The 25496-nt window shown below is 47.3% G+C and overlaps 1 protein-coding gene across 8 annotated transcripts in view; it reads right to left on the reverse strand.

Moving 5' to 3' along the window:
- SLC7A1 (solute carrier family 7 member 1) overlaps window positions 1–25496 on the reverse strand; it is a 75945-nt gene that overhangs the window by 24641 nt on the left and 25808 nt on the right. For 5 of the 8 annotated variants that reach the window (XR_006814909.1, XM_045978198.1, XM_045978199.1 and 2 more), the window contains exon 2: window positions 13899–13963. The exons of 2 other annotated variants lie outside the window; for them this stretch is intronic. The gene's annotated coding sequence lies outside the window, so the exon portion shown is untranslated. Of the gene's footprint in view, window positions 1–13864; window positions 13964–25496 lie in introns of all 8 variants that reach the window. One more of the 8 variants, XM_045978201.1, reaches the window with a different exon arrangement.

Raw genomic sequence — 25496 nt, forward strand, 5'->3', positions numbered from 1 at the left:
TTGAATAGTAATGGCAATGCTTTTTTAAACCTTCCTAGGATCCCCTGAGAGCAAGAACCAGGTTAACAGAGTTAGGTCCAGAACAGAAAAAATGCTGAATTATTTTAAGTTAGGAGTAACTGTTACTACTCCAGGAAGCCCTTTTCTTGGGGACTAAAATGTTAGGAGAATGTGCTAGAGGATCCACTTCTGAGCATGAATCACAAGAGGGCACACATTCACCAACGGCCGCTGTCAGCCAACCCGTGTCACCCGGAACAAGCCGAGCGCAGTCCCAGGATGAGTGCAGACCACAGACCGCACCCTGGGCCAACATACCACTCCCAGTCCGCTAACACACAGGCCAATCCTGCCTGGGCAGCTCGTCCCAAGGGGGCCAGGATGCCAGCGCCCACCTCAGAGACATGCAACAGAGCTCCCCAGCCTCAAGTAGCCTGCACAAGTGACTTCCTTCCACAGAGGCCAGTCTGAAAAGGGCAGAAAAGAGTGGAGAGACCTAACTAGGTTTCTACCTACACTGCCTAGACCAGGGGGCCATGGTCAACCACGACAAACGTTTGATTATGGGATGTGCCAAGAAGGGCACTTGACCTCTGTGATCTTCCTCCCCAAACCATCTAATTATGAGAAAAATATCAGACAAATGGCAGATGGAGAACATCCTATAAAACACCTAACCAGTGCTCTTCAAAACCATCAGGACCATAGGAACAAGGGAAGTCCGAGAAACTGTCACAAGCAAGAGGAGCCTGGGGAGACATGACCACTGAATGTCATGTGGGATCCTGGATGGGGTCCTGGAACAGAAAAAGAATCTCGGGAAAGACTACGGAAATCTAAATGAAGTAGGGATATTCGTTAGATCAGGGTCCCATGCTAACGTACGGTGCTAACAATGGAGGAAGCTGGTGTGAAGAGTATGGGAACTCTGTACTAGCGCCACAATTTTTCTATAAATCTAAAACTGTGCTGAACTAAAGAGTTTATTTAAAAAACAACAACAACAGCGTGTGCAGAGAGAAGCTATCTAGCTACTGGAGTGGAAAAAAACATCATTGCTTTTTCATTTTGATCATCCATGGACGGGCACGGACCTCACCTTGCTACAATCAAGATACCAGAAAACAGAATGACCTGACCTTGACCTGAATGGCGACTGACAGATCTAGCAAAGTCCATACCTAACCGCCCACAACCCGCCCGCCCGCCCACACCTTGTGGCCGCAGCTACCGGGCGCAGAGTGGCCTGGTACCCCCCCCCCCCACCCCCAGCCCCTGGCCATGGCGCTCCATGCGGTCACAGGAATGGGAACAGGCCTCTCTCTCTACTTCATCTGACTGGCCAAGAGAAGACAAAAAAAAAAAAAAGCTTCTTCAAGACCCAGAAGTTTTCAGCTAGGAATAACAGTCCTATGTTCTGATCTCATTATAAAGACGAGGAAAAATAACTCTGAGAGCCAAGGGTCAAACCCGGTCGCGGAGCTCGGAAGGCGCTGGGCCCCAAGTGCTCATCGAGGGCCCTGGCATTCCAGGTGGGAAGGAAATGACGTCACTGTGCTGTAAGGTGGGGAGGAAGTGGGGAGGAAATGAGGAAAGACGACATTATTTGTGGAGCGTAGTGCAGCAGGAAGGCCCCAGACACGAGGCTGTGCCAGGAGCAGCAAAGGGCAGGCGCGGTGAGCAAGGGAAGAACAAGCACAGAGCCCGGCAGACCACATGCTGGCCGGCTTCCGAGGGACACCTGGGGCGAGCAAGTCTCCCAGAGAGTCAAGACCTGCTGGGGCCCCAGGGCCTGGGGAAGGTCCCAGCACTGGTGAGAGAGCTCAGGGTGTAATTCCTCCTGGAACTGCCTTTTCTTTTCTCCATTTTTTCCTTGGGGGATTAACTGGATTTATTCAAGTCAGATTGTAAATCCTAACAAAGCTCTCAGGAAACAAAGGCTTGAATAATGAGTTAAAGAGGCCACATTTCAACCCAACCCTTGGCAGAAGAGGCTGCGCTAGGCTGTGTGCAGAATCCCTGTAAAATCACTCCTGGACATCCTTTTTGGCAGGGAGGGGAGTGTTGTAGGTAGGCAGGAATCTCATAGGGAAGAGAAGCGGAGTGGGGAAGCTCCTTGTGACGCACACCGGTTCTGACCTTGACTGGTAAATGCCACTGACCTTTAGAGAGTGCCTACTGCCCCTCCTAGATGTCCTCTGCCTAAAGTAACCGCACCCCCCCCCCACCCCCGCCCCAAACAATAAAAGCCAGTACAAGGCAAAGACAGGGCAATTAAATAGCATCCTCCTTCCTGGGCTTTCACAGAGTGACGGGGAGGGGGGGGGGCAGGAGGTTAGGTGGGATGAGCCATCTGCCATCCTCTAAAAGACAAGACCCATTCTGTCTTGGGCTCTGGGAAGAGCTGGTTCATAACTTACACTCCGTTCTCCAAAGTCCGTTGTTGTCTGGAGCAGAAGCAAAAGCTACCGGAGCCCAGACATATGCTGGGGACAGACTTCTGAGCTTCCTCAGAAGAGAAGGCGAACAAGAGTGCCACGATCGCGCCAGGCCGAAACGAGCCCCCAGGACGCGCAGAGCTGTGGGGGGAGGGAGACCACAAATGCCCATGAACCACCAGCAGTGGGTAGGCACGCGTCTGTCAGCCAAAAACCTGCTCAAGGAACTCACTTCCTAATGCTGGGGGCACAGCACGTTCTTCGACTTAAGGGGGCAGTTTACTGGATTGCTTTAACTTTAGATATAGATACTGGTTTTCAAGCGTAATGTGGAAAGGGAAGTCTTTGTTGAGTACAAAACGTGACTAGACAGGCGTAATTCATTTCTCCTAAATGGGCACACAGCAGCTCTCTTCTCTGGGGACAGTTCTGGGCCCCTTCCTTGTCCCCAGCAGCCCGGGGGAACTGCTCTGTGAACCACGGCATGGGGAGCACAGAATGGACCGTGACAGGAGACTTCCCACTACTTTTACCTTGGTTACTTTTCTTTTCGTTCTTTTCTTATTTAGTTTTTACTACTGCAGTGCAGTTGGCATAAAAGTGATGCTCGTGTCTTGGTTACTGCTGAAGTACTACCTGCCATCGGGGGGAAGGGCAGGCTCAGTTCCCTTGGAAGACGCTGGAAAAACAATGCAGCGAAATGTCCCTGGGAGGGCGGGCGCGGACAGCCCACGGAAGGCACGGGCCTCCAAGTAGCAGGTTTCTACTTTCCAGCAGGGTAGCTGAAAATTAGAGATTTGCCATATCCTGGGTTCAAGTTTAAGGAATATCCTTTCCATCTCCCTAGAAGTAGCATAAAACTATATTCTCCACGTGGCATCAACTGTCAGGATTTTGTACACATTATGCCACTATTTCTATTCATGTTGAAACCCCAAAGGTGGTCATTCAACCAATAGGGAGACGAAAGAACACACATCTGCGTAAACCTAATCTAACCGTTCAAATTCCCACAATGGTGGGTCGTTACGGACTTCTTGCTGCTGGGGTTTACGCAGAAAGTTGCCACAGAGGTTTTGAAAGTGTTACCTGAAGATTAGGTCATCCTTTCTTGTGGGGAGGAATCTGTACAACAATCAACAGCTACACTAAATTCTACCATATCTCACCAATCTCGCCGCATTTTGATGCCCTAAGCTCAACACAGCCAGGATTTATGGAAATGCATAAACCCATGGTCCCATCCCAGGAAGCTGAGTGTCGGGGTGGGAAGAGGTCAAGAGGTAAGCCAACATGACAGCTCCAGGAGCTGGGCCCATCGGGTGATGGAACTCCAAAGGAGAAGGTCTAACTGTCCATCTCAAAGGCCACTTCAGGCCTCCCCCCTTGCTATCTGAAAGTAGCGTGTTGTTATGGAACCCTTCATGAGTGAAATGGTGTAAAGCAAAGAAACAACCATTAATTTACACGGAAAATTTGTTGAGCATTCCCAGACCCCCAAAAAATCACCTCCACTAGGCTTTTCTGACACCTTAGGACACATCTTGCTAATGGATACACCAAGAAAATTGAGATAGACCAGAGCTACTCAACAGATACAGTTCAGAGCTCTGGCGGCTTGATGCTGAGATGCTGAGTACAGTCTCCGGGGAAGGAGCATGGCTCTGGGCTCTCCGGATCTGGGCAGCCTCTGTAACAGCTTGCTGCAGAACAAATGCTGAATGCCATTTTCGCTTTTTGACTTTATTTTGTAAAAGTGAAAATCTTCTGATTTCCTTCAATTAATAAAAAACAAGTAGCACTTTGTTAATAGCAGAGTGGCATAATGCAAACCTTTGAAGAGTGTGGGACACCTATCCTTTCCTGAGGAAAAGAGGCGTGATTTCATCAGGCAAGGACAGAGGCGTACAGTCCATAAGTCCACCTGTGCATTTCCTTGCTTCCATCAGAAGCCTCGGTAATAAAGATGCTTTATGCTTTTCTATCACAGGCCACAGATAACGTGGCTTCGCAGATAACTGGCATGGGCAGGCACTAGATCCAGTGTGATCACACGCCCTCACAGCGCCTACCCGTCCTCCAAATCTCGGTGACTTTAACACTCCGGCCATATTAGAAAAAGCCTCAGGAGCCCAGCCCAGCCATCCATGCCTTGCCTCCTTCTACTGATTCCGCAGAGCTAAATGCAGAAAGCTGCCAGCAGCAGTGTGGACAGCCCTACACGTGGCCATAAGCTCTGAGTCTGTCTGCACAGTGGAGCAGAGCTGCTGGACGGAGGGAAGCAGGAGGAGGCAGCAAAGTAGAGGTTTCGCCTCTCAGTTTTCACTTCCAAGCCACAGGGGGACAGGCCTGGAGGAGGCCATGGGGACCTACCTCGGGTGCATGCCCACCAGGGCAGCATAGCTTCTGGGCACAGGTCGGGAAGTCAGCCAGGGAACAGCAAAGTACTCAAAAGAGCTTCCAAAGCAGAAATGGCAAAGAGCAAGGCGAACAGGAATGCAGACACTGACCATGAGACGGCCCCTCGGAACACAAAGGCGCAGGGAACCAGGCTCCATGGTAGCTGTGAGTGGTGCCACCGCCCCGTGAGTTCACGAAGCACAGAGACCCAAGCAGATCACCCACCTATGGGGCTGAGTGGACAGTGCCATACTAACCGAAGAACCAGAACAAGATCTGTCATGGGCAAATCTGTGGCTGAAATGGTATGCAGGCAGACAAGCGTTTCCAACAGCTTTAATGTTCTGGGAAAATATCAAGTAAAAAAGCCCATTTTATTATGCCAGAAGCATGTAGGTGAGGGGGAGGGGTGTGTAAAGGAACAAAACACTGAGATTATCTTTCAGATTATGGGTCGTTTTCTACGTTTCTGTATTTGTCCTAATACGTGTGATGAGATGTGCTATTTAAAGTGGAAAATAAATAGCACTAGTTAATAACAACTAACATTTTGGGACATCAGCCAAATGAAAGATCCCTTAGATAAATTATTTCATTTAATCTTCACACCACCGTATCTATCTGGCAATACTCTGCATTCCAGAAATAAGGAAACCCAGCATTACCAGAATGCAGTCACTCACAACCCTAGGTGTGCAAGAGAATCACATGGTAAGATTTTTTAAATTAATGATGCCCAGCCCACCGTAGACCAAGTCATTCCTGTGACTTTCTCCCAGGTAACCTGCCGAAGAGCATGTAGCCAGTGAACAGTGGAATCAGGGCTCAAGCCCAAGTCTTTCTGCCCCAAAGTCTTGCCCCATCCTCTGAAGCAGGATCTGCAGGTTTGGAGAACAGGCATGGAGGGTGTGGAGAGCTGGTATAGGAGAGAAGCAGGGACAGGAGGCAAGGCTGACTGGTGGAGGGAAAGGTCTCTGTGTGTCCCACCAGCAGAGCGGCACCCAAATGCTCCTCCATCCCCCAGCACACAGGATGCACGGAGCAGCATTCACAGGACCACATCACACATACCACCCACAGCAGACGCTCGGTGTTAGGAAGCAGACAGGAAACTGACCGTCATCTTAGGTAATCACCGCCATTACTCTCCAACAACTCAGGAGGGTCTCTCTATCAAAAGAGATTTTGTTAGCTGACTAGTTAATGGTCTGAGTTACCAAAGAGTATGTTTCTCTTTCTCCAAACAAATAAAAATGTAAAAAGTTGTCAGTTTGGTTTAAATCCAACCTAAGCAACATAGTCTTGTCTACGAAGCCTTGAAACAATTCCCATTTTCCTCACAGGAAAATGTCATGGGGTGTGCTCTATCCCCACCTCCCGTCTCGCCTTGAGGGACAGCTTCCCCGCTCCATTCCATGGTACCTTGAGTACCTGTCACACCCTCAGCCTAGGCTTTCATTATCTTTAAGTCAGTGTTTGGGGTTCTCAGTTTCCAAATCTATCTTTTTTAAAGATTTTTTTTAAAGATTTTATTTATTTATTTGGCAGAGAGAGAGAGAGAGAGAGATCACAACTAGGCAGAGAGGAAGGCAGACAGAGAGAGAGGCATGCAGGCTTCCTGCTGAGCTGAGAGCCCGATGTGGGTTTGGATCCCAGGATGCTGAGATTATGAACTGGGCTGAAGGCAGAGGCGCCCCTCGGTTTCCAGATCTAAAGATGAGACAGCACTGCTGTCCCACTGTTGCAGGTACACATGAGGGTCAAATGAGACGATGCATTAAGGAGCTCACTGAAAAGCCAAATCCAGTATTCTTCCAATGCAAAGAGCTGCTAGTATTGCCGCACCAGTAGGCATTCCTCATTCTCATTTCTTTCTTCAAAATCTCAGTTTGCAATCTGTTGGCTGTCTCTGCTCCCAGTAGCAGAAGGCAGGCAATCCCCATTAGTGAAGGGTTCCCGTTGCCAGGGCTGTCTTTAAGCAAGGCTTTGCCACAGATATTTGCCTAACTTAGCTATAGTCAAATCTTTTCAATATTATCTACTCAATTTGAAGAATGATATAAAAAACAAGAAGTCAGGGGAAGGGCTACTAAGCACGGTTTCACAAAAACCAGATACCCAGATACAATCTAGAAATGTTCCTCCTCAAGCCAGCAGGATGTGATTAGACAGTAGCTATGTCTCTGGATGGCATTTCCATCACTAGGGAAGGCTGTCCTTTATCAGGGCAGAAGCCCTGGCCCCGTGTACAGAAATGCATTATGACAAAAACACGCATTCCATCAGGAGCTCAGAGCTCCTCTGACACATGCCTTTAATCATACCTACTTTTGCAGTATGTGACAAAAATGTTCCGTATCTGGAATCTGAAGCCAAGTGATCTACAAACTCTGTGGGCATCTCTAGTACAACGCTGATTAACCAGAACTGAACAGGAGCCTGGTCCTGCAGAGTGGGGGATTTCATTAAGTCAGCTTTATATGAACTGTTAAGCACTTCACTTGGGCCTTAAAAACTGTTATATGTTTGTCTCTCAAGTGGAAAAGCAATGTCTTAAATAAAGTTCCCCTAATATCAGAATTCAAACTTACTACCACAACATTGCTTCTTTAATTCTCTAGGCCTCCAAGGTATCCTGAAAGAGTTTTCTGCTGCTCCTTCCAGAACTGTCCTCTTACAAAAAAACACAAGGAGAACTGGCATCTAGACCTGGGGCAAAGCAGATGATTCCACACAAAACCGATCTAACTTTCACTGCACACTCACAATCCCACTATTTTTACATTTACTAATGCATTCACTCAACAAACCCGGGCAGTTCACAGACTTAGATGCCAAGCTCCAGTAAATTTCCACGCTTCCCCATCTTCCCATGGTTATAAGCAACTCTGTGAAAAAACCTGGAATTTCTAGAAATGCACTGGTTCCAAGGTAGACAAAGCAGCTGTGAAAAATCAGGTCCAGCTCCTTGAACTGAGCTGGAGAACAGACTCACAAAGGGGCTAAGGTTCTTGGGAAACAAGGAACATTCTACACCAGCTCCTCAACAGAAACACATTGCAAATTCATTTAATCCCCACCAGAGACCAACAGTAGCAACTGTTACTCCTCTCAGGAGAGTAAGAATGGAGTTAGACGGCAATTTATACACATGCGTGTGCACATGTGTGTGTGTGTGTATACACACATACATATGCATTGGATTCCAGAAATCCTATCTACGCCAGGTGCCAACGGACTCAACTTTGACCAAACTTATTCTCCATGCTGCTGACAATTCTTAATGTGTCACCGATCCTACAAATAATAGATTCACAAGGGTTAAGTGACAGCCTCTTCTTGAATGATAACTCCTCTGTAAAAATTAAGTCAATTAGTTATTCACATGGTAGAATAAATTAACATAATCCACCTACTTCCCTGCTGCTGGGCAAGACCCATGGGCTTTGAGGCAATAGGAACTTTATTTGGGAGTGAGGAAAGGTAGGTGGTTTGGGTTCCAGCGCCCAACCAAGGCTTCAGGGAAAGTTCTGGAAAGCATACAGACAGCAAGGCTTAGAAAAGTATGTGTTAGAAAGAGCAGGCCAAAGCAGATGGATTAGATATTATGTTGGAGATACTACATCCCTGAAAAAAGCAGGGATAAAGTGTCAAAAAAAAAAAAAAAGAGAGAGAGAGAAACATGAAATAGCACTGCTGGGAAATAATAATAACATATTGAATATGAGTTTATATAAAGAATGGACTGGAAGGGAAACTGAAGTAGTTGTCTCTCAACAGGTGATTAAGGACATTTTTCATTTTCTGCATATGGATAATATTTCTATGAGTGTGGACTGCTTCTGAGTTAAGGGGAAGGAAATATTCTAATAAAACCAACAAACAAATAAGTGGAAAAAAAGGAAGGCATAAGCATCCAAAGACAAGTTAAATCCATGTCAAAATTCTACCTGGGAGATGTGAATAATTGAGTGCATGGGATTTCATTATGCTTTCTCCCTACATTTGTGCATGTTTGGAAATTTCCAAAAGTGAATGTGAAAAGAAAGGAACCCACTCAGGGCTGACCCAGAAAACAAAGAAGAAATTCTTCCACAACCTTTATCAACCCCTCCCTCCGGACCAGAAGAGTCCCCCAGTGCTATAAGCCATGGAGCCAAACTAAATAGTCTTTAACCAGGATTAGGTTGAACCATAGGAAATTATCAATATTCAGCTATTTTTTTTTAACCTAGAAAAACAGCCATGAGTAAAGGATTCATCATAGGCAGACCTGGTCGTACCTGTTACCAGCCTTGTTCCTACACATCCTCTGAGCCTAAGTCTGTATCAAATTTGGGGAAGCAGACTAAAGCCAGAAAAGGCAACATGGGTTCCAACGAAGAGATTTAAGGGGGGGAAAAGGGAGTGATTCGAAGGTTCTTCAGAGCTTGTAGTGGCTGAAAGAGAGACACTCATAGGCATGTGTGTTTTGTGCATGTTCTGTGAACCCATGAGGGATACGAGTTCGTCTTGTGGGTTACATGTCACTGCTGAGGTGACCGGGGAGGGAAGGCACAGGCCCACTGAACTGCCCGTGACACACATCAGACGACCCGGGTGAAGTGGGGTGACCATGGTGGACAGGCGTGTGGGGCAGGACCATACATTTACCAGAGTCTTGAATGGCCAGCTGAGAAAGTGACAACGTGAAATTTTTAAGCGAAGGAAGAGCATCTCAAAAACCTTCTCTTGGAAGGATTGCTCTGGTCTTATCATGAAGGACAGAGTGGAGGGGGAAACAGCACTGGGACAGCTGACTGCTCGTGGCTCAGCCTTCTTTCTCTGGGGAGCAAATCAATTATGTTTGCCTTTGAGCATATTTTAATCCGACTAATAAAGCACTTCTGCACAGGCAAAGGCTCTAATCTTTCACGTTCACCTGCCATTTGCTCCCTTTCTGGGCTTTCTCCTCAAAGAGCCCGGAGATACACAGACTCCAGACACCCACAGTTACCATGGGAATTATCTATGTGGCATATGTCATGCATGAATAACCCCTCAGCAGGAAATGCCGCATTTTATGGTTGGTCTTCCTGTAATGACACTTTACCGGTAGCCAAAATCGCAAGCCATCACCCCCAAAAGAAAAGCGTGTAAATGTTGAAATGTTGGAAGAGACGTCACAGCCTCCTTGGGCGGCCGGCCGCCTTCCCTGCTGAAGTCCGGCGATGACCTGCTGCACTCACCTACCGTCAGGAATATACTGGGAGGAAACCCCCAGTATGTGGGGCCAGAACGGTCTCCGTTCTCTGGGTGAGAAATGACTCTGAGGCCCCGGAAGCAAATGGCCAGTTCCACAGGGGTCCGTGCACCACCAAAAGCTGGCGGAGGACTGCCAGCGGGTCAGGCTGCCATCAGGTGGACAAGGCAGCCCAGGAAGTTGGACAAGTATCACTCCTTGCACGGGCCGAGAGAGCAGCATTCGGTGTGTGGGCCTCCTGCAGGGTGCGGGACGGCGCGCCCACGCGTCCTCTGTCCCGGGCAGCGCCGCCTGCGGTGTTTCACGGGAGACTCCAGGGCAATCCGATCACCCTGTTCCCTGCGGAATGCTACCCGAATGTGACCCCACAGCCTCTCCATGTAACAACAGTCAATCATCCAGACTGCGGTTCATGAAATTCTCCATTCTTTGGCGACTGCTTTATAATAATCAGGGTCCACATCTCCAGAGAACGAGGAAACACAGCACAGACTCCTGTTATTTTTAAGGAATTTTTAAAGGGTAACCCACAGACATCACAACTTAGGCCCCAAATAACGCTATCTACATAGACACTGCCACAGAAAAAAATTACTGGGAGGGCGTCTTGCCTTCTAAAAGTTCACAGCCAGTCAGTCACACTTGAGACTCAGGACCACATTCCCTACACAAACACTGTGACAAAATGCAGCTGCGTTCCAAAGCAGCTTGGACTGTGGAATCCAAAGCCGGGTTCCACAAACGGCTACTTCACCTGACATTCCTGCTGTGGAGTGGAGTGCTGTGGGGGCAACCCCCACCCAGCAGGGTCAGGACGGCACAGAGGACATCCGAAAGGGTTAGAAGAATGAATGGACCCCATAGAGTTGTGATCCTTTAAAGGATTTAAATCATGGGTCATTTTGGAGAAAACAAAGGAGCATTTTAAAATAACTTTCCACAAAGATGGACAGTAGATGGCAATCACTTTTCAAGGAGCAAGTAAAGGTGATCTGCGGTCAGCAGTCTCTAAGGTGGCCTCACGATCCACTCCTGTGTTTCCCTGAGTGTGTGGGGGAACTGGGACTTGCTTTTAGTCAGCAGAACGTGGCAACGGTGCTGACGTCACTCGGCGATGATGTGACATTGACATCGGGCTCCATCTTGCTAGCAGCCTCTCCTTGCCAGCTTAATGAACCAAGGAGCCACGCGTGGAAAAGCCACATGGCCATGAATGTCAGCCAGCAAAAGGCCAGGGCTCTGGGGTCCTACAACCTTGAGGACATGGATTTGCCCAACAACCTAAGGGAGCTTAGAAGCGGCTTCTACCCCGGCCGCGCCTCCAGATGAAAACCAAACCCTAGTCAACACCTTGACTCCAGCCTTGTGAGCCAAGCCGTGCCCTGACTTCTGACCACAGGAACAATGAAACAACAGATGGGTGTTGTTTCAGGCCTCCCGGTTGGTGGTTTGTTACGCAGTGACAGAGCACTCCTCCCACGGTCCAGTCATGAGGCAGGGAGTGAGTTGGCGTCCGTTCTCTCTTTAAATCTTCAAGAAGCTAAAAACCAGAGCCCAACATTTTTTTAACTTTCTCTGTTTTAATGGTGGAGTTAACGTTTCCTTGACCTGCAACTATTTTTTCTTTAAGTCTAAGTGATCTGAAAGCCCTTTCCTCCTCTGGAAAAATGGCATGCATTAAATGACTATTATGTCATTTTTCACAGAATTGTGTGTCTGCCCGGGGCCACTCTCCTGGGAGTTATAGGAGAGACAAAGGTAAGCAATACACCGTCCCTGGGCTCAGAGTACACACAGTCTGGGAAGGAAGACGAAAGCAACCATCTAACCATTCGGCAAATATTTGCCTTAGGCCTACTCTATGCCTCCCCACCCTTCTAGGTGCTGAGGAAACGGCATGGAAGGGAACCAAGCGACCTGGTGGCCTGCCCTCTGGGCAGGAAGACGGTTATGATAAACCCAGGAGCACAAACAAGTGTGGCAGAGACCAAAAAGCCTCCAGGGGGCGTACCACCTCGGTCACCATCTGGCACCTAGTAGGACTCTCTTCACTCAAGAAGGGCCTACCTCCTGGTGGTTTCTAGTAGGTTGTGAATTCCCCTGATTTAGGTGCAGTTCACGACACATGCCCAAGGGCCTGAGAACCAAGGATGGCTTCCCCACGCATTCTGTCACAGTGTCCTGATCCGAGAAACAGATCTGATGTAGATTTTTCACCCCAAGGTGAACACTCAGCACCACCCCCCCCCCACCCACAGGCCAAGCTCTGGGATTGGGTAACAGGAAGAGGTTCTAAAATAGTCTGTTAAGACAGCACAGACACATCTGCCTACCGCAGGAAGAGGAGGAAGAGAGCAGAATGAACTCACTCTAAGCACTTTTACTAAATAAGACCTGAAAGGAGAAGGAAAGAAAAGGACATCCGAGGTCTACAATGGCTTCTGGCACAACGCGGGATAGCCTCCCATGACCCTGCTGGCAAGGATCCAGCTTTCCTGACTGTCTTTGCAAAAAAAATAAAGGTAACCTACACCTTTGTTCTGACATTGACAAGTTGCAATAGCCTCATTAATAAGGGGTGAGTCTCCCAGGGACATAGAAGCCATGGAGAGCCCTCCTAATTTCAAGGCCACCTGCTTGAAGATGCTTCCCTCTGGCAAAGGTCATGGGCCATATCCCCTGCAAAGTCCCTCTGATGAAGGATGAATGACCTTGATTATGGGTGCATTCTTGATAAAGCTATATTTGGAATTAAGAGTCTGAATGGTCCAAAGGATTGTAAGAATGTGACACAGAGAGAGAAGTATCAGGTGAGGTTCTTTTATAAACACACATGCCTGAAAAAACTTTACCTCCATTTTTTTTAATGCACAAAATAGTGACAATAACATTGAAGTGCCCATACTCAGTGAACTTGTTACTTCAATCAAAAAATAACCGGAGTGATAGCTTTTAACTATTTTAATAGAAGAACCCTTCTTTCCCAAACCACCTCCTCTGCTGAACCCAACTGTGAGAATCAGAAAAAACTGGAACCACTCTGACACAGACAGGAGACACTGTGCCCCGCTGGCTAGCCCTGACCTTCCCCCACCCTCCCTGCCTGGCTCCTTGGCCCCCTCAGGACCCTGGGGCTCCAAGGACCCGCCTGAAATACACTGATCTATGGCAGATCACTACAGCACCTGAACCCAAGAACAAGCTACAGGAAGATCCCTAAGTAAAAGAGGGAAAATCTGAGGAATGAGGGGTAGAAGCAAGAGGAAAAGCTTGAGAGCAGGAAGGCAACTGGAGCCAGCCCTTGACCTTGCGAAGCAAAGGCTCCAAGAGTCAAAGGCAGAACCACAGCACAGTGCAACAGGACTACTGCACAGGGGCCCTGGCCCAGAGCAGGTCCCACCAAGTCCCACACACCACACCGCACACCAGCATCTACACCAGGATGGAGGGGCAGGCTCTGGCAGATCTCTCCACAGCACGCCTTGGTGGCCTCTGTTCAGAAGCCTTGCCATCTGCAGGGTATTGCGAGTTCTGTTTGAAGGAAATGTAGGAATTCAATAAAACCATGAAAGCGAGGAGACACGCCTGTCTTCTGTTGAGTGGATGGGCCTGAAGACCTAGAGGACTCTGAAAAGGCAGAGTAGTCATAAGCTTTAAAAAGACGATGACATAGAGTAGCTGTCCCTTAACCTGTAAAGTCAACAGCCAACAGAAGGACTAAAGGGATAATATATTCTAGCACCCAAGAGACCGTCCTGCTGGGATGCAGGTGGGCAGACTGTACCTGAAATAGGATGTAAGAACTCGTCACCTCGTACCTGAGGATCACCTGGGTCCTGGAGCAAAGACGTCTCAGGAGGGATGAGATGGGAGCTTCTGGCTCCTGGAAAGCAAAGAAGAGTCATTATGCCCCATCACGCTGGTTTCCAGAACCGCCACACCTGTGGCTGCGACAGGGAGGGATGACTCCATCCTGCTCAGCAACAGGAAGGACATCCCACCTTACAAAGATGAATGGCATGGTGGCTGGGAAGGTGAGGGTCGGAGTGAAGCACCACCAGGTGGGGAACAAGACAGGAAAATGGACAAGGTGGCTTCCAAACCAGTGATCCCATCACGTGGCCTCCATCAGTGAGGATCCTATCTCAAACAAGGATGGTATCAATCATCCCCCAGACAGGCCACCTCCACACATCTAGGACACAGAGGCAGGTGAGTACAAGCTCTGAGGCTCTCGCCAGGAGCTGGGAGGGGAGTGAATCCCCTCTCTGACAATGGCATTGAGCACCGAGACCAGCAGAGGCAGACAGCCTCAGCTGGGTCCTTCAGGAAACAGGGGGACACCATCCATGAATGGCATTTTGCAGCAGACTCTCCCGGAGCAGCTGCCCAATGGGCTCAAGTGGGCTGGGATGCTCTAAACGTAGGATGTGTGCTCTTGTGACAAGCTGGCAGAGTGCCCTACAGTCCCACAACAAATGCGATCGAGTGATTGGAGTCATCACCGTCTGCAAGTGGGACCAGTCACCTTCGCAGGGGGCGTCCTAGGAAGAGGCTCGTCGAGGAGCAGCACATAAAGTCCTTCGTTTCCTCCATCTTACCATTTCTACTTCGCACACTCACGTGCTCGCCCAGGAGCTGGAGAGGTCTAATGAAGCCTCCCGAATACAATCTGCACCACTGTGAACCCAGAGAGGATTATCAGTATGCCAAAGAGGCACACGAAGGTGTGAATCAACGCGGATAGTTCCAGAACCTCCGCAGCAGCACACGGATTTCCCACAACCGAAATCCGACTCCATCCTCACCTGCGCTCATTCCACACCAATACTCCATTCTCCTCCCCTTCCGTTCTGAAAATGTCCAAACCCTCAGAAAAGTTAAATGAACATTTACAGAGTCTTCACCTACATTTACCAATATTTAACATTTGCTGTTATCTGCTTTATCCTTATGTAAATATAAACTGTTCTCAGAAGCCACCTGAGAGTGAGCTATGATAGCTACCATGACACTTGACCTCTAAGCACTTTGGTAACTCCTGAGAACGGCACTCTCCTACCCAAGTGTAATGCCATTATCATAGCAAAGAAACTGATATTCATTCGGTAGCATCTCAAACACAGCCCGGAACCAACAACACACGGCTTGTTCCCTCTCATGCGCCAAGCACCACAGGACCCTGAGAGGGCCACGGTCCAGCAAGGGAGACCGACACACAGATGCATTTCTGCGACAAGGACACCAAGATGGTGTGGCTCACATGGGGGTCTCTACGTCCATGGGCTCCACCTGGAGAGCTGAGAAGAGGCTTATGGGATGAAGTAATGTTTAGAGGATGAGTCTAGCCAACACATACAGAGCAGGAGCTGAACGTAAAAATGGAGCCGCTTGAATGTGACAGCCAGAAGAATACTGCCTGCCCCCCGCAAAGTCCAAATCCCCAATCCAGGAACTTGTGACTGTGTTAGGTTACATGGCAAGGAGGAATTAAGGTTGCAAGAGGAATAAAGATGCTAATCAGCTGACCTTGAGATAGGAAGACTTTCTGATAGAATCAGTGAGGGTCCCTACAAGATGGAAGAGAAAGCAGGAGAGTCAGTGTCGGGGGATGCAATGTGAGAGACCCCGTCAGCCGCCCTGCTTCTGAACATGTCAGGGGACCAGGAGTCAAGGCAGGCAGGCAGCCTCTGGAAGCTGGGAAGGACAAGGAGCCAGATTCTCTCCAGAGTGTTAGGAATGGAGCACATCCCTGCCAACACCCGGACCTGAGCCTGGTGAGACCTATTTCGGACTTCTGATCTCCATCCAGAACTGGAAGGCAATAAATGTGTGTGGTTTTAAGCGAATGAGAAAACAAAAGAAAAAACTGTGGAGGCTGGAAACTGTCAAAGCGCTGGGAGATGGGGGCAAAGTCATCCAAGCCCTTGTGGCCAAGCCAAGAAAACTACACTTTGTTCTCTGGGGAAGGGAGAGAGCCAAGAGCCATGATCGGGTCTCTGTCTGGAATAAAAGGAGCAGAATCTAGAAGAAAAACAACCGATAATGTTGGTTGCCATTGATAAATTTGAGCTTTCAAACAAACAACTTAAAATTTGGGGAAACCTGCATCCATCACCCAGAACTCGAAAGTTTCTCAAAACTTAGAGAGTTTTCTGATGATACTGGCGGCGACACTAACAAATGTGGTTTTTAGAAAACAATTACGTGATAAAATGTGTCCACCTCCAGAAGATCTGTGTAATTCAGTAAGACAGTAATTCACTGAAACAAAATCATACATGGACAAATGACTGATTCAAAGGAGAAAATGGATTTTTTTTTAAAGTACAAAACAGACCCATTTTCCAGTATACAAAGTCCGTCAATATGGTTTCAGATTCTACTGTGGAACCAACTATCTCCTTTCAAGTTTTCGTGCAGTATCAAAAAAGAATACCCATAATTGTCCAAAAAGACTCCTGAAGTCCTCTTCCTTTTCCAAGTACCTATCCATGGCCACATTTTCTTTATATATTACAACTAAAACAACACATCAAAACCGACTGATGCATAATCAGACATAAGAATCAAGTTGTCTTCAATTAAGTTGAACATTAAAGAGATTGATAAGTATGTAAAACGACGCTACTCTTACTAATTTTTTGTTGTTGTTGTTCTGGAAACTAGATATTTTCCATAAAAATGTTATGTTAACATAAAATGATTTATTGTTGTTGTTTTTAGATGGATTAGTACATAAACACTTGAAGTTGTTCTAAATTCTAATTTGTAACATGGTAAACATTTATACATACAACCCACATAAGCAAAGCTCCTTCAAGTCCTCCATAGTCTGTAATTACAGAGCACAAGGGGGTTCCAAGACCAAGCGGTTTGAGAACTGCTGCTTTCTGGGCTGTCCAGTCAAGTGAACACGGCCATGCTGGATCCAAGCTCATGTCACAAAACTCTGCTCACACTTTCCTGTCCTGGTATACAAGTAGTTAATGCCCAACTCAGAGGTCCTGAAGAGAAGCATGCCATACATTAATCCAGGCTGAACTCATCAGGATTAATAGGATTGGAATGCATAGCAAATACATTCATTAATACTGCTTTTCTTTAATCCAAGAATGTTCTAGCTGATTTATTCTATTTCAACAGATTTGACAACTCACTTTTTTAAAAAACAGAGTAATGAGAATGCTACGTACACTTCACACTTGAAGGATTTGATCTCCTGTATTTCATAAACACGTCCAGCAGCAAGCACACCGGACGAGCTGGGCTGTAAAGGTGAGGCCATGACGCCGGGGCTCTGTGTAATGGGGGGCACCTGGCACCTGGACAGGGCGTATGTATGCACAGCAACATGAAAACAGCAGGAGGCGTATTTCCATGGAACACTTTAGATATCAGAAGGAATCAGATCTTTTCATTAGGTACACTGATGAAGCACCAAAAAATGTTTGGCCATTTTTTAAACATAATGCCCAACTTTCTGGCAACTTAAACAGCTGCTTTGTCTATGAGTGTGTTTTTATGCGTGTTCTTCATTCCACAAATGTTCTGGGTGCCAGATATGGTTCTAGAAACCAGAGATGCAGCAGGGACCTGATCGGACCCAAACCCCTGACTTCCTGAAGCTTAGGTTCTATGACTAGAAGCCCCTCTTTGAAAAATGAGAATGGATGAAATATTAACTAGAAGAAGCATGCTTCTGCTCTCCTAAAGCAATTCCATGAGAGTTTCAGATACAGGAGGAGCTCCAGGGACCCAAGTATGTGCTCCCCCCACGAGAAGGGCAGATGCTAGGGCTGTGGTAAGGAACAAAGCTACAGGGAGCACAGTGGAAGGCAACTAGGCGATCTCTGTCATGTCTACTGACTCGAACCAAGATCTCTGGCAAGAACAGAGCTCCCTCAGAATGGCTGAGTGCCTATGGAAAGGCCATGCCAGTCCCCGAGGGGGCACGGAGGATGTCAGAATCCTGGCAGGGGAGCATTTGTAGTTTAAAAAAGCAAACCCTGATTAATTCTTTTCTTTGGCATGAAGAGTTTTCAAATTTCAGCCTAAGATTTTTCTTGGTTAAAAGAGAACAGGGGTGCTGCTGGGTGGCTCAGTCAGTAAGCAGCTGCCTTCGGCTCAGGTCATGATCTCAGGGTCCAGGGATTGAGCCCCACATTGGGCTCCCTGCTCAGCAGAGAGCCTGCTTCCCCCTCTCCTTCTGCCTGCTGCTCTAATTGTGATCTCTCTCTCTGTCAAATAAATAAATAAATAATCTGTGAAATTTTTTTTTAACTTTAAAAAAGTAAAAGGGAGCATAGGCTAAGAGGCTGCCAAGTAGTTAAACAGATATCAGTTTTCTGTTCAGGGTAAGAGGTGGAGAATGGAACGAAAGCCTGAAGTCTAGAAAGGAACCTGCAATGTCCCCAGAGCCAGCAGGGCAGGCCTCCGGGCATCTGGGAAGGATCCACCCCTGTGCCAGAGACTTTCAGACTCTCATCCCCTGCCCCACAGGAGCCTGCTGTGCGGGTACTGCAGGAACCACATCAAGCAGGGAACCCCCCAGTGACTGCGCCTGCACCCCGCAAAGGGGACCACAGGAACATGGGAGCCATCCCTGCTCTCTCCTTCAGCCTCCCAGTCTTAAAACTGCATTTTAGGTCTACCCAGAAATGACCAGACCCTTATTAAATGAAATAATTCACTCCCAAGGAGCAGACCTGCAGGGTGCCAGAATCCACAATAGTCTGACAGATCACGTTCCCCTATGCTTCAGTTGGACCCACATTTGGGACTTCCACAGCTCCATGACCACCTAACATGTGCTTGCTTCCCAGGCTTACCCCCTGACCGTGGGCTTCACAGCTGCTACTCAGTGGTTTCCCAGGAAAACTCACACACCGGATTCCAGCGTCCACCTGAGAATGTGAATGCCTTACCTCTTTTTCCATTTTCCAATGCCCACCCGAATCCTACCTGTACTGGAGACCTACACCAGTTCTGTCCCCTCCCTGAGACAGCAATAACACTGCAGCCTAAATGCTGTTTGAAAGACCACAGACTCCATATAGACATCTGTGGTTCTATAAAATTTATGAGGGGAAAAAATTACATATACTAAAGGAAATGTGGTCAAGGAAATAAGAGCCAATATTTATCCTCCCCACAATCCTTCAATAATTAAAACTACTCCAGCCATTCTACACCAAGGTAAAGGTCACTGGACTCACAATTTGATGACTCAACCTTCCTCCGAGATGCAAAATACTCCACAAAAAGCACCCCCAAATCCTCTTTGCTGTGTACTACAACAGGCCAGTGAAGGCCGTTCTTCCCCCTCGACCTATGTCTCCTGGCGATGCCAAGGGCAGAGGGAGGGTGGCAAGAGAAGGTGCGAAGGGTCAGGTCTAAGGTTACAGGGCAACGGTTCTCAACCAAGGTTGCTTCTGCTCCCGCCAAGGATCATCTGGCAATGCCTGGAGATACCTGTGGTTGCTACAAGTCGGGGGCAGGCAGGCGTTATTGTCATCTAGTGCTCAGAGGCCAGGAACGCCACTCAATATCGGATGGCGCTCGGGGCGGCGTCTGCAGCAGAGCAGTGTCAGCAGGGCACTGAGTGAGTCAAAGCGTGCCTTGTACTGTGTGAAATGGTCCACTGCAGAGTGTTCTATGGACTTTTTAAAGTGAACTGGTTTAAGATTTTTTTTTTCTTAAAGCTTCCAATAACGTCTGCAAACAAGCGTATTGACTAGAAAGTGAAAGTTTGTCACAGCATTGCTGGAGAACCCTCCACCGTGCCGAAACCAGGGCTGAGAATAACGAAGAGGCAAGAAAACAGGGAAGAGTAAACAATGAGAAAACACGGTGTGACTAAGCCATGCTTCACTTTTTGATGAGTTCTCATTTCGGAGGGCGAGCTGGTATCTTGTAGAAGGCTAGAGACCCAGGCACTCTGCATGACTCTGCTTGGAAGGTGAAGGTCAAACCTGGAAGTGCTGGGATGGCCAGGGCAGGACCCTGAGAGAGAAAGGAACCAGCAGGCTGAGTCCCACTGCGCTCACAAGGGCTGCAGAAAGAATGCCTCATCCCACTTCACAGGTGAGGTGCAGGAGCTCAGGGAAGGACCCCACTGTGACGGAAATATCCCACTGCTGCTTCATTCAACAGTCCTCTTGTTCTGCAAAACACGGTTTCAGTGTGGGAGTGGAAAGACATCTCCACTCTGCAGCTCTGAGAAAGCACAGAGATGAGGCAGTGTTCAGCATAGGAGGATGGCCACTTCTCTCCCTGACATGTTCTGCCCGCCAAGGAGCCATGAACCTCTATTTCTTAATGCCTGAGATCTGAAAAATGAAATCATAAATTCAAAGATTTGGAAGTAACCAACTCACCACCTAATGCAGAAGTTCCCCCAAGCTGTCATGGATTTGACAGAAGAGAGAGGGGAGGAAGGAGGGAGGGAGGGAGGACAGGTGTTGTGGGAGGGCAGGTACAGAGAAGTGACTCTCCAAGCTGCCACTTGCCTCCCTCCCCCTTCAGAACTCTCACCAACCAGCCTCTGACTTCTGACTCCATCTAAAGCCAGCCATGCCCCTCAAGGCAAGAACAGTAAGAATGGCTCACATTCCAACGACATGGCTATTGGGCGCCAGCCCCCTCTAAGGCCTGTATGTACATGACCTCATCTAACACTCAAACCAGGCCTTGACTGTTTACGCAGCTGTTGCACCCATCTTACTTAGGGCAAGCCAGCCATGTAAAGTAGTTTCAAAGCCGAGCCTTGGTTCAAAGCTGCATGCATCTGACTCCAAAGCCACTCAGATGCCCCATTACCTTTAATGCTACTGAAAATCTACATGAGCGTATAATCAGTCCCCCAGGGCAGTGGGCCATGATATAATTACAGTAAAACTTTAATCAGACATAAGGAGGATCTTCCCACTTAGCAAATGCAATGAGATGCGAGGGAGCAAGGAGGCAAAGATAGGTCTTCAAGGTGACTTTGGTTTCAAACTCTGCTCAACCACTGACCGGCTCAGTGAGCTCGCGCAAATTATTCTGAAACTGTTTCCTCACTTGTCCAAAGAGGAAACTACTGCACAGCTCATGGAATTGTTTAAAAATAGCAATAAATTGAGATTATGCATATAAATAAAATCTGTATTTTTAAAAGTACTTACATTCCTGGGAGACTGTTCCTGAATCAGTGATATCATTTCAGAAATACTCTGCCTTCATTTCATCCCGTTCTGCAAATGCACTGGCTCCTGTTTGGCGTTTTGAAATTTCTCCGCCAAATAGCTAATGAGTGATACAAATAGATAAATGCAGCCAGGGGGAGTTGCTATTTTAAGAAATTCTCCAGTTGAAGGGAACAATTGATTGATGTGTGAATAATCAGTTCTTAATTACATGGTTTGTCAATATTTTAAAAGAATTATCTCACTACACGCTGCGGGGGTAGACTGTGGCACCTACCCTCTGTTTCTCTCCACCAGTAACTGAACCCAAAGAGTTTAATAAAATACAATCATTGCCAGTAAGGAAGTGACATATTATTGAAAAAAAGAGGTACTCACGAAACATACACATACAATACAAAAACCACAGGGTGTTCTCCAAATGAGCAGCAGAGAAAGGAGACATGGGGGAATTTCAGAGCAACAGACCGAGGATAGAGCGGTCAGGGGAGATAGAGGCCAAGGTGAAGGTTTGGCGAGGCTGAGGGAAGAAGGTAGGCACTCCCCAGACAGGGCTGAGCAGCAGGGAAATGTGGAGGTGTGGGATAGCACAAGGGGCCAGCCCACCATGGACAGAAGGAAGTCAAGGCTCTCCTGTCCATGGTCCACACAAACCTTCTCCAAGATCTCTTCTAGCTCTATGTTAGTTTCCCCTAAAACACACACACACACACACACACACACACGTATTTTGGCCCTACACTGATACATTCTCTTGAGACTCAGTAAATGCTACAAATGATCCCTTCTATTCAGGATTCTCTTAGGCCACCTGTAAGGGCCCAGGCAGGAAAATAAGGCTCTTGAACTCATGCTGTGTGCCCTGGAGAGGTGCCTGGGAAGGACAGCGTCATCACTCCAACACACCCAGTGGGCTCCCCCAGAGAATACAGGCAGTAGCGACCTCTCTAGTTCCCCTACTCCCAGTTCTCAGGCAGCCTCTTCAAGTCACCCACCTCCTCCCTAGTGCTGCTCTTAACCAACATTTTTTTTTCAAACCAGGGGCACCTGGATGGCACAGTCACTCAAGCTTCTGATTCTTGGTTTCCGCTGAGGTCCTGATCTCAGCATCGTGGGACAGAGCCCCAGGTTGCGCTCTGCGCTCAGCACAGACCCTGCTTGGGTTTCTCTTTTTCTCTGCCCCCACACCACACACTCTCTCTAAAATAAATAAATAAATGTTTAAAAGAAAGAAAGAAGAAAGCAGTAGCATCCATGCAGACAGATCCTGTGGTTTTGAGCCAAGGACCCTTCACCTGTTCTAGCTCTCAAAAGGCAGTGATTTGGCATTTTATTAACCCGCCCCTTTGCCAAGTCAAAGTCAAAGTTACTTCTCTTTTCTGGGGGCCAAGAGATGTGCTGACTGTTTCATAAAGACCTATGGGGAGTAACACGGTGATGGCTGCACAACAATGCGAGTGTACTTAATGCCACTGAAATATACACTTCAAAATATACAACAAAAAATAGAGCTGCTTTAAAAAAAAAACAAAACTAAGAAAATTCCTTAAAAAAAAATAAACATACTTACCATATGACCCAACAACTTACTCCTAGATATACAACCAAGATAAATGAAAGCATTTATCCACACAAAAACCTGTACACAATTGTTCCCAGCACCATGACTGAAAATAGCCAAGAAGTTAAATAACCCTAATGTCCATCAAATGATGAATAAATAAAACGCAAAATACCTATACAATGAAGCATTATTCAGCCTTACAAAGGAGTGAAACACTGACACCAACGCCACCATGTGGATGAACCCTGAAAACACCACGCTAAGGGAAAGACACCAGTCACGAGAGGCCACATGTTGTGTTACTCCGTTAATACGTTTATACGAAATGTCTCAAATAAAGACGGAAGGTGGATTAATGGTTGCCTAGGGCTGGGGAGGGGATGGAAGAGGGATAGGGAGTGACTGTTAGTGAATATAGGCTTCCTTTTAGGGGTGATGAAAATGTTCTAAAATTGTGCTAATAGTTGCCTGACTGTGGCTATAACAAAAAACCACGAAATTTATACTTTAAATGGGACTAACTTTATGGTACTAAATTGTATTCAATAGCGCTGTTAAAAAAAAAAATAAAAGCTAGGAGGAGCCCAATCCACCAAAGACAGCGGCATGGTTTCCTACGAAGGGCACCTGGGCAGATCCCAGGATTTCCACCCAAGTTCTGTGCAACAGCAGCACTTTCTCCATGTACTTCAATTCCACCTCAAGTTTTGATTCTACCTCTGCCCCCACCCGACCCAGAAATCAATAATTACAGTGCTGGTGGCAGTTGGTAAAAGGAGCTCCACCTCCCTACACAAGGGTTTTATGGTACGTAACAGTCATTTTGTTTTGGGCGTTTTACCAATGGGCTATTATCTCTGGCGTAATACACCTTTCCTGCAAGCACTAGGTCTTTTCTCACTCTGTTTCACTGCCAACATGAGCTCCAGGCCTAAAACATGGCCTAGATACTTCGTTGTGACAGGACACAGGATAATAAAACTGAAGAAGAGTGCAGTCCGTTAAATAATATACTTTGTTAAGCTTTGAGCTCCAACGGGATACAAAGGAAACACCCCTCACTCTGTCCATACATGGCCCGGATCTCAGAGAAAATGGGAAGGTTTTCATAGGTGATCGGAAGTAAAAGATCATCAAGCAGTAAAAAAAATCCAATAAGGTCTCTCTGCACTAGCACAGAATTTCCAAAGATCATCAAGGTGCGCTACCAGGACAGATAAATCACCAGTGACGCAGGGAAAAGACATGTCCAACTTGGGGAGCTAGAAGGAAAAATGTATGGGAAACAAATTTCGGGATACTTCCTGTACTGAATGTTCGGCATGCTCAGGAGGCTTGGAGGCAGTCCTTTGTCTGCCCAGGCACACCCGACAAGTGAGTTCATACTACTCTCCTGGGCATTTACAAGCCCTGGGTACAACTCACCGCAGGCAGGTGTCAGCCCGCCCCTGCCCTCCCACGGACGTGTCCCTGACCCTGCGGCAGCTCTAAAGAAGCTGATGGAGACAAATGAGTCTTGCATGTGGCCAGGGGAGGGGCACAGGTCCAGGAAAGAGGAGCCTGCCTGCGCCAGCCCAGTGATTACCAGAGGGAATTAAGCAAGCACTTGCAAGCCTTGCCCTCTGAATTTCTGTACTTTGATAGACTTAATTTGTTCTCCTGCGGCGAAATAGCAGGCTGTGTTGGTGCAATTCTATACAGGAACGCTTAGGGAAACCTAAGGGGCAGGGAGTGATTTAGGACTCCAAAGGGCTCCCACCCAGGGAACCATTCTCCCTGGGAGAGAGGGGAACAAGGCAGGAGGGGCACCAGACAGCCCGGACTCAATTGAGAAACGGCTCTGTCCTCTTGTTTTCTCCCATTAACTTACACAAAGTCTCTTCTTGAGGCATTTCTTGAGAACATTTTCATCTGTGTAAAACAGTTCCCAAATAAAAAACCATCAAGAAAAACCAGTAGCAGGAAAGAGTCACAAGACAATCTTCGTGAGTTTTTGCAGTTATCTTTGTAGCGTGCATACTCTTCTTTATAATATCCTTCCTTAAAGGTATCCACCTCTTCCGTAATTTAAATATTTTTTGTAGAAAGCTTTGTATTACTCTCAAATGGAGTACCACCAAAATGACCTGAACTCAAATATTCAGCTCAGCTCCATATTGCCCAGCAGAAGGGCCTTCTGTTTCCTGCAGGGACCCTGATGGCTACAGTTGTACAGGGAGTGAGCACCAGACGTATCAGGTCTCTATTTTTTCTAACATCCATTGCTACTTAACATACTATTAAGATAAAAATGTTCGCTTGTGCCCTCCCTCAAACTGCACACAGGGCACACACACTGCACTTAGGGAAACAGAGACCCAGTCTGTGAGTTGCCAAACTATAGCGTGTGGCTCACTTTTGTTACCGACCCAAGTTAAAAGTTTTCAGTTTAATTTTCTTTCCTTTTTCTTTTTCCAAAAAAGAGGAAGAGAAAGATTCTCATTCAAAACATCTGGCCCCAAAAGCCTAACACATTTGCTATCTGCCCTTTATAGACCAGTTTGCTAAGCCCTGACCTAACCCATCCCTTTAAGTTGACCAGTGAGACAACCCAAATCCAGACACACTGAATGACCGAGAAGCATCTGCATGCAGGTTCAGGATCCGATGTAACTGAAGGAATG

Source organism: Meles meles, chromosome 14, assembly GCF_922984935.1.
Source record: "Meles meles chromosome 14, mMelMel3.1 paternal haplotype, whole genome shotgun sequence".
Classification (NCBI taxonomy): domain Eukaryota; kingdom Metazoa; phylum Chordata; class Mammalia; order Carnivora; family Mustelidae; genus Meles; species Meles meles.